This window comes from Camelus bactrianus, unplaced genomic scaffold, assembly GCF_048773025.1.
Source record: "Camelus bactrianus isolate YW-2024 breed Bactrian camel unplaced genomic scaffold, ASM4877302v1 HiC_scaffold_30, whole genome shotgun sequence".
Lineage (NCBI taxonomy): Eukaryota > Metazoa > Chordata > Mammalia > Artiodactyla > Camelidae > Camelus > Camelus bactrianus.
The window spans coordinates 7,260,431-7,269,955 of NW_027413945.1; the positions used below are offsets into that span (position 1 = coordinate 7,260,431).

Sequence of the window (9,525 nt, forward strand, 5' to 3'; positions counted from 1 at the left end):
AAGTTAATATTTGATCTCATATTAAAGAATTAAGACAAGTTGTTGAAGGAAGTGCGGCACGGTCAAATATTTCAACATGAAATATTTTAAGAGTATAAGAGAATTTCACCAAAAGATAAGCAAGTGACTAAACACTTCACTTCAATACACATTGACTGAGGAGGGGAAATGTACATTGTGGTATTCATGCCATCATATCACTCATTTAACTCTGCCCATGTGATAACTGTCTTCAAATAGCTGGGACACTACCAAGTGGACACCAATTTAACTTACAAATTGCTAGAAGGTGAATTACCAAGAACAAGTTCCAGGAATGACTTCTATCTAGGAGAACTGTAATACGTAAAACTGCTAAACCCTCTAGAAGCCCTTTCACTACCCCTCCAGATAGTGCCACCATGCTTAGCACTGAAAGCATTCATTCGAGGAGACTGAAAAATCATCAATTCAGGGGTGTTGTAACATGGACTGTGAGAGGTTGGACTGAGTCAGATGTTTTTTGCATGCAGAGAAAAGGTGAACAAAGTGACTTCTAAATCTCCACTCAATTCTAAAGTGCAATTCGATTACTTAAATATCCATTTTACTGAGCATAAAATATGAGTCATGAAAATGAGGATTTCCCTTGCAGTCTTGTTTATGCCTAATGACTTGGTGAAATTATTAACAGACCACCCTTTGCATCTCAAAAGTGTCACTGTCACTAGAGAATGTTAATTCCTTTTTTTAAGTATATTAATTCCTTTTTTAAAGTGATATGCCTCTAGGAGTCTGTCAACCAGCTCCATGGAGACTGACAGGCTGGATTCTATGCCTGAAAATAATAATCTCTTTGGTTTTCCTTCTAAATATAGGGTTTGATGTTACTAAATGTTAGTGTTTTCCATTGCTCCTCTCAGCTAAAACCCTAAACCTGCAAGGCCTGATGTGTTGCATACATTTTGTGTAGGTAAGAATGAGAAAACATTTGAGAGTAATTTCTAAAATCAAGGCAAATCAAAGGATTTAGGAATTTACCTGAATACTGGTTGTTAAAGGTTATAATGGAGGAATCATACCCGAATTCAATCCCTTGCCCTGGAGCCCCACCATTGTCGCCGTATGTTAGGGCTTCATTTCCTCTGATGGATTATAAATACAATGTTGAAATGCTAATTCTCATCTATGTCCTAGTCAACAATCATGGTGTGACTGAAGATTTAGAAAAGGGACTTGTCAAATGTGCAGATGACCTAAAGTTATGATTAAAATATAATTTGTTGGATAACAGGTTAAAGATTCTTAAAGTTCTAAACAGGCTAAAACAAAAAGCCCACTCAGAAAAATACAATTTAATGCAGATAAATTAAAAGTCTTACTTTTAGCTTAAAATGAAACCAAAAGGATATATGAGAAAAGACAGGTGTAAAATTGTTCACATGAAGAACCCCCCGGAGCGCGGGCACGGAAGACGGACGGCAGGCGGCTCCGCCCAGTGGGGTGGGGGTGGGGGTCGGGGTCAGGGGCAGCGCGGCCTCAGTGGGCGCCGCCCAGTGTTGGGTTCCTCTTGGCGGGCTCCTCCGCTCCTGGGGCTCGGGGTGCGCGGCGGCGGTGCTGGGAGGCGGGGCGCCGCTAAGGGGAGACGCCCTTCGGCGCTGGCGGACCCGTGGGGCTGCCTGGCGCGCGGGCGCTCTGGGACTTTTAGTTCTGGAGGTGGAGCGAGCTGTGCCGTACGCGGGGCCTCTGGCTCAGGCCGAAGCATTTATGGCTCTGCCCTGGCTGCATAGGACCATTTTCTCCCAGAGTCTCACCCTGTTCCTGGCAGCTGGCAACAATTACGGGCAGATAGCCGTCTTTAGCTTGTCTGCTGCTTTGAGCTCCGAGGCCAGAGAGGAAAGTAAGAAGCCCGTGGGGACCTTCCAAGCCCATGTTGGGCCTGTCTACAGCATGGTCTGCCCTGATCGACATCTGCTCGGTGCTGGGGATGGGGAGGCAAAGGCCTGGCTTTGGGCAGGGTTCCTCAAGAAGGGCTGTAAGGAGCTGTTGCTCCTTATGTCAGCGCCCACACAGGACCAGCCTGGAAGTACCTGAGGTCAGTGCTTTGCTTCTCCTCCCCAAGGAGAAATCCCTCTTCCTGGCTTTGGGAGACTGTCAGCTGCATTTGATGGACCTTGAGATGGGGACCTTCAGGCGACTCCATCCACACGGACTACATCCACTGCCTAGCACTGCAGGAGCGGAGCCCCGAGGTGCTGTCAGGTGACGAGGATGTGGCTTGTGCGGCTTTGGGACCTCCGCCAGGCCAAGGAGGTCCAGACTACCGAGGTCTACAAGCACGAGGAGTGCTCTCGGCCCCACAGTGGGCGCTGGATCGGATGTTTGGCAACTGACTCAGACTGGATGGTCGGTGTAGGTGGCCCAGCTCTCACCCTCTGGCACCTCGGATCCTCCACACCCACCACCATCTTCCCTATGATGGCACCACAGAAGCACGTCACCTTCTACCAGGACCTGATTCTATCAGCGGCCAGGGTCACTACGTCAGCCAGTGGCAGCTAAGTGAGAAGCTCAAGGCCCAGGTGCCTGGCTCCTCCCCAGGCTGCTAAGACTCAGCCTCAGCCAGCAAGCATCAGCCTGAGTGCAAGGTCCTGACAGCCTCAGGCAACAGCTGCAGGGTGGATGTCTTCACCAGCGTAGGCTACCAAGCTTTCTCCCTGTCTTTCTGACCTCCAGCGACACCCCCACCTCCATCTCTGGTTTGGAGCATTTTTTCTTCTTTTTTTTATACAAATAAAATTTCGGGCTTTTCAAAGAAAGAAAGAAAAGAACCTAGGGAATTATTTGGGATAGTATGATCCAATGGTGTGATAAAGACACTAAGAATGGGTAATATTTATGTTGAAAGAAAAGTAAAATGTCCAGACCAATAAGTGAAACAGTCACATGGTGTTTTACATTGTTAGGACCATGGGTGGTACTGTGTTCAGCTCTATAATTTAAGGTAAAATAGATCGAAGTCTATTAAGAACAAATAAAGAAGCAAGGAATGCATAGCTGGGCAAACAGAGATGTTAGGGAGGTAAAATAACAGCACAACAGTAACGATACTATTCTGATTGCACCACTGACAAAGCAGTGCTTTCTGTGTTGCTGGAGACACTTTAAGTAAGTTGTCTGCTCTAACTCCTGCAAAAACCCTAGGAAATAATACTACTGGTTCCTTTTTTCAGATGAGGACTCTGGTGCTCAGGAAAGTAAGTTGTCTAGGATTACTTCCATACTAAGTAATTGAAGGCATTTGTGTAGAAGAGAGAAAGACATCCTTTCCAAAGGGAAAGGAATAGAAGCTACAACCGGATGCAAAAGAAAAAGTCCTAGTATTCATAACTGCATTAGGATGAAACTGTCTGCCCGCCTACCAGCAGGTTCTCCTTTGCTGCATGTAATCATGCTGAGGCGAACTGAAAGGAATAGAATTTACCGAAAAAAATGTTCCTGTGCTGATTGGGAGGTGGGGTTAGGTAACCTTCAGGTTTCCCTCCAACGTTAAAGTCCATGCTTCTAATTTTGAGAAATGGGGTACATTTTTTACCTTGGTATTATGCACTACTTAGATCAGATCAAATTAAATCAAATTGAAAAAGTCATTCAAGCAGTTGTGCTGAACTGACAGGTCTCTTTAATCAAAACAGCTGTTCCAGTTAAACTGTGTAGATGTATCCATTAATCTATTTCTGTAAATGTCACATTTCACTTGGGTTTTCTATTTGTAAAAGCAATTTTATGAATATTATCTATACATCATATTAGTAGCAAGAATATTAGCAAAGACTTTGCCCACAGGTTTATGGAGTATAGTTAGTTCACAGTCTCTCCCTGCCCCACTAGACACACACAGGAGCTGGTGCTGCTGAGCGGGACGAGCCTCCAACAAGCTCATTCATAACTAAGAGAGAATCTCAGCCACTTTGGCAATAGAAAATAAGAATTCTAAACCATTTCTGGAACCTGTATCCTCCCTGAAATACAAATTCCTCAAATCCTACATGAGGCCCGTGTTAAGTAGAAGGAAACCTTTCAACTGAATTGGCCCCACATGGGTTTTGTATGTCTAACCAGTTTCTTTCCCCTCCCCTCACCCCATTTTTGTCAGTTTTCAGTCAAATTCAGGTGATTAAAAAAAAAAAAAAAAACAATAACCTTGGGTTGTGCTCATGAAGCTACAATAGAGAAACTGGAAGAACCCAGAGCAAATACTTGTTACTTGGGGAAGTAAAACCGCAAAACACTAGGGTTTCCCTGACAAAAACAAAAAGATAGGCATAAAATATAGACAAGGTGGGCTCATTCATTTCGTTCTTTTCTTTTCTTTTTTTTATTTAGTTCTTTACTTTGTTTTTTCCTTTTTTTGTAAATGTGTGTGTCTATAGCATGTCAATAGCTGAACAGTTCAAATCCTGACCAAGTCCATCCTTTATTTTGTACTCTCACTGTGTTTGTCTCTTCTGTATCTCTACTTTATTGTGTTACCTTAGAATTATTTGTGTGTCCATTGCTTAATATCCATTTCCTCACTAGACTGTCTGCCCTATGAGGGTAGGTATAATGTCTGTTTTCGCTCACCCTTATACTTAGAGTTTCAGAACAATGCTGACATGCATGGTGCCAGTCAATAAGTACTCAGTGAATGAATAAATTAATGAATGTAACCTTGGAGAGCAAATTTTGATTAACCACAGGCTTTATAAATCATTTACACAGGAAAGCTCCAGGACAGACTTTATTTTATCCAAAGAATATCTTTGCAGAAAAGTTTAAGGAAAAACCATTCTCACACTGTTGGAGAACACTACCATTAACTGTGTCATCTCTGAAAAATAAAAAGGCCAATAAACAGCCCACAAACCAGCCTGAAATTGGCCAAAGTCTAAATGTTTTTCATTCCTAATTTATGTGATTTTATCACTACAATTTTTTTTTTTTTTTGGAAAGCCAAGCCAGATTTCTGGCTTTTCAAATTATACTTCCCAAGTTCCTCTCTAACACACAACAGGTATGTCTTGAGTCACCATGCAATGAGATCTGACATCAGGCAATATAGATAACACTGTACCACATCTTAAGTATACCTTCCATGAGGCATACAAAAGAATAGCATGATGCAGATTTTGCTGGCTTACTTAAGTTATGCCTTTAAGCACTTCCTGTAAGCTGAAATGAGCAGGGAATCTTTCACCACTGATCTGTGTGCAATCTATGTGATGTTCATTACAACTGTTATGGAATAGACAAGTCAAAGCCATACCCATATTCACAAACTAGAATAGTTTACAGATCTGATTTGATATAATGAAAATTAGAGGATATTTTGTTTTATAGTAAATATTTCAATAAAATGATTAAGCTCTGATTTCTTGTTCTGTTACAACTTGTAGCCCTTGTAATGATAGACAAAAGAAATTAATGTATTTTGGGAAAAAATTATATCCTAGATTTTCTTACTAAAGGTATAATCCTGTAGCCTCAAGGGCCTGGAAGAATGGCATTCACAGAGGCTATAATGTTTTGGTAGGTATGTGCTATCAGCAAATTTCCTAATTGTATTCACTTGCAATATTGTAGAAGGGTAATAAAACACATCAGATTGCACTTAATGCATCCTTGGTGGCCTGGGAAATTCATTTTTATATGTTCATATAGGACTTTGTTTTTCCAAAGTACAATCTCTTCTGCATATAACTGTCACATCTCTCATAAACATTAGGATATGTCCCAGGTTTTAATGTCAGGTAGGAAAAGCCTTATCTCTTATTCCAGGAAGCTTTTTAAGAATTCTTCAGATCTGAGATGCTAAGATATATTCTCTTGCAGATCTTTTCTTTTTCAAATAACTCTCTGAAGGCGGAGGCCCTGCCCAGCAGAACTGCTCTCAGATTCTCATTGAGAGAATTATTCACATTACAACAGGATTAGCTGATATGTCTTCTTAAAGTCTAGAGAAATCCATTGCATAACATAATCAAGCGTGTCTATCAAATCCAAGACAGTACACATTTTCACCAGGATTTGTGGGGGTTTTTTGGTTTGTTTATTCATTTTTTTTAACTAAAGTCCATATTTTGTTTAGATTTCCTTAATGTTAGTTAATGTTCTTTTTTTGGTCCAGGATCCCATCCAGAATGTCATATGACATTTCCTCATCATATCTCCTTAGGCGTCTGTTGCTTTTTTTGATGACCTTTACATTTTTGAAGAGTGCTTGTCAGATATTTTGTACACAATGCCAAAAATGAGATTTTCTGATGTTTCTTTCTATCATGCTTAGACTGTGGTTATAGGCTTTGAGGAGGAGACCTCAGAAAACAATGCCATTCTGTGTTACTTTCACAACACCGATAAGCAGACACACTGTCAACATGACTTACCACTGTTGATGCTGATTTTCATCCCCTGGCTGCGGTAGTGCTTGTCAGGTTTCTCCGCTGTAAAGTCCCCTTCTGTTCCCCCTTTCAATACTGTACTCTTTAGAAAGACAATACTTGAGAATTGGAGAGTTACACTCCACCTACTTGAGGGAGAAACATCTATAAAAATTAATTTAAATTCTTCTACACAAGAGATATACTCACTGGGATCTAAAAGTAATTTTAAAAGTCTTCATCTGATTATTAATAAGCTATGTAGTGCTAAGAATGTCACTTAGCTTTGCTGGGTACAGTTTGGAAAGCAAATGTTTAAATTTTTTTAAATAGTTGTAGTTTTTTAAACATAATGCTATGTGCCAGACTTTGTTATTAGGTGAGTAATAAAATCTAGTCTCATTGTCGCCACAGCAACCTTATGAGGAAGGCATTATTATCCTCACTTCATAGATACAGATATTTGAAGCTCAGAGAGGTAAAGTAGCCTTCTCAGTTCACAGTCACAGCCCATCACATGCTGAAAGCTAAATTATATACATGTACATGTACACACACACACACACACACACGCATTAATATTATGAAATTACACATTTCCTTATATAACAAAGGCAGAAAGCATGCCAATGATTCTGGTTTGTCTTTTTTAAAGAAGGGAAGACTTGGCTAATTGGAGATTTCTAATTTTGCCCCATTCATTTTCCTTCATAAAGAATCTAAATAGCTTCCCTATCACCACTACCACGAGAGCTGGTCATCACCTGGTTTGAGGTGTCCAGTTCTCTAGGCATTGTACTCATTTGCATGCATAAGACTCCTTAATATAAAGTCATGAAAGTGTAAAAGGAGTGTGTATTTTAAGAGAATGTGAATTTCCCAGTGAACGTATTTTATTTCTAGGCATAAATATGTGTTTGTTTATATATCCACATGTTCTGTTTTACAAGACCATTATTCTTGCTCAGCGAACACGAAATTTCCCATGTTTTTACAGAACCAGATCTCCACTTATTTTGCTAAAGCTTGCATGACTGCCAGCGCACACATATTCCTAATACTAACCAGGAATCTCCCTGTGCTGAACAAAGTCACAAAATAAATCATAAGGCAGGATCTACTTGATAAATGCTATAGAGTGTTTCACATTTCTTATTACAAAATGCAATGCTTACAAATGTATAATGACTCAATTGAAAATGCAAGGTCAGACTCAGGTTGTTTAAAAGAAAAAAAAATGTCACATGAGACATACAGGTCAGCAAATAACATTTAATATACCTCTCTGAAAATAGAGGGCTCTTGGCAACTAACAGATTCCTCAAGGAAATGATTAATGCCATTATTTTCAAAATGGAAACATGGAGCTTAATGTTTTTCAATGCACGTCACTTAATTTGCAAAACCAAACAGACTTAAAAGAATCAAGTCATTCCTTTATGTAATACAAATAGTCTTGTGCAGTATGTATCTTGCCTGAAAGTACCAGTGTATATTTTTACATGGTTGGAATCTTCATTGCAATGTTTACTAATCTTGGACTTAATAAGTAATTAAACTGAATTCTCTAATACATTCTGTACTGTATAACCTGTAAGTGTGTGGGATACACCAATGAATGGAAGATAGAATGGGTTTCTTTACCTCCATCTGAATTAAGAAATTTTGAAGTGCTTTAGGACTGTACTTTCCTCCTCTTATTTGAAAAGATGGAAATGGAGTCAATCTAATCTTATGCAATATTGAGAATTACTGAGTCTCCATATACCACAAATACAGAAACATTTTCAGTTATAAGTTTATATTTTTTCAATAATACTTATTATCTGAGTAAAGCACCCTTGTAAAGTCCTCAGTTCTGAAATACCAGTGTTATCTTTGATGAAGACCTGTTTTATTTTATTTGCCTAAGTGCCATTATGACTTTCCCCCTCAGAATTGTATATTTACCTGATTCTCCACCTGCTTTCCCCATCCTTTCATCTGTTGACCTTATTACCCTATTACTTTAGGTCAGTGTCAGAGCTGTGAGGGCCACTCTCCCTACAGAGGTGGGAAGCTCCATGAAAAAGACCAGCAGGGCCACTACTCTCCTGCCAGCACTATCCTGTTCCCTGGTCCAGACTTAACTTTTTGCCTCTGAAACAGTTTACTTCTAGGAAAGTGGAACTTACCCCTAAAATTCTATTGGTTCCATGAGCTAATTCCTGATTGGTCCATTTGTAGTGCTTTATTTGAATGGAGATCACTCCTGATTGGTTATTTCTATCACTCCTGATTGGCCTATTTCCCTCACTCCTTATTGGTCCATTTCTCTCACTCCTGATTGGTCCATTTCTACAAAGCTTGTTCCTAATTAGTCAAGTTTTATTATACCTTATTTGCGTATGATGTTGCAAAGTGTAAACTGGCAGCCTATAAAAGCCTGTGTAAACCTACAGATGGGGTCCATAGCTTGGAGTGTTAACTCCTCTGGGCCTGCTGGCGTAATAGACCTGAGTTCTCCAGCTCTCTGAGTGCTGCTTGGTCTCTTGCCCAGATCCAGGTTGCTGTCACAACTGAGCTGTAACACTGAGCTGTCACATGTTTTTCTGCAACACTACCATCCCAGCTTCTGATCATTCACCCTTCCATAATGCAACTGCAGTGTCCAAAACTGTTTTCTTATTATTATTACTATTTTTGATGTTTTTCAAAATTTGACAGTACCTTTCTATCATTTTGATAGTTACTTTTCCTATCAAATTCCATTGCCTACTGAGTAGCAGGACCTATATCACATCTACTTATGAATCATCCATCTCTCCATCCATTTATTCAGGAGAGACACAAGGAATTTGAGCAGAATAGAATGTGCAAAGTCAAGGAAGAAGAATAAATCATTATATTGTAAAAGAACGGTTTAGGTAGGGCTAGAACATAGAGAACCACGGAGAAAATTGCAAAATATGAAACTAGAGAGGTGAGCAAGGCCCAGCTTGGTAAGCTGTGGAGTTTGATCTTCATTCTGAGGGTACTTAGGAGCCCCTGGTGCATTTAACCAGGAGAACGACATGATTAGGTTTTGATTTTTGGAAAGTTCTGGTTGCCCAATGTAAACACATTGGAATAGATATTAAGATCT

At 40.0% G+C, this 9,525-nt stretch overlaps 1 pseudogene; it reads left to right on the forward strand.

Annotated features, from left to right (window-relative positions):
* The first annotated feature begins 466 nt into the window (after positions 1-466).
* On the forward strand, positions 467-2,708 carry LOC141576764 (THO complex subunit 6 pseudogene; annotated as a pseudogene).
* Positions 2,709-9,525: the final 6,817 nt, after the last annotated feature.